Source organism: Nematolebias whitei, chromosome 18 (genome assembly GCF_014905685.2).
Source record: "Nematolebias whitei isolate Nwh7 chromosome 18, NemWhi1, whole genome shotgun sequence".
In the NCBI taxonomy this organism is placed as follows: domain Eukaryota; kingdom Metazoa; phylum Chordata; class Actinopteri; order Cyprinodontiformes; family Rivulidae; genus Nematolebias; species Nematolebias whitei.
The window spans coordinates 40,704,990-40,705,209 of NC_056515.1; the positions used below are offsets into that span (position 1 = coordinate 40,704,990).

General features: G+C 40.0%; 1 protein-coding gene across 1 annotated transcript in view; it reads right to left on the reverse strand.

Moving 5' to 3' along the window:
* The window catches only part of LOC119424884 (huntingtin-interacting protein 1-related protein-like), a 26,942-nt gene that overhangs the window by 24,185 nt on the left and 2,537 nt on the right, over positions 1-220 (reverse strand).

The window sequence follows — 220 nt, forward strand, 5'->3', positions numbered from 1 at the left end:
CTGACTGACTGACAGATGACTGACTGATGACTGACTGACTGACTGACGACTGATGACTGACTGATGACTGACTGACTGACTGACTGAATGACTGACTGACGCTGATGACAATAAATGAGAAAGCAACAAATTAACTTTGTGCACCAGATTTTTCTCACTAAAAACATCATACGAATGAAGTGTTCAGTAAAACATCAGCCTGTAATGAAGTGTTCAGTAA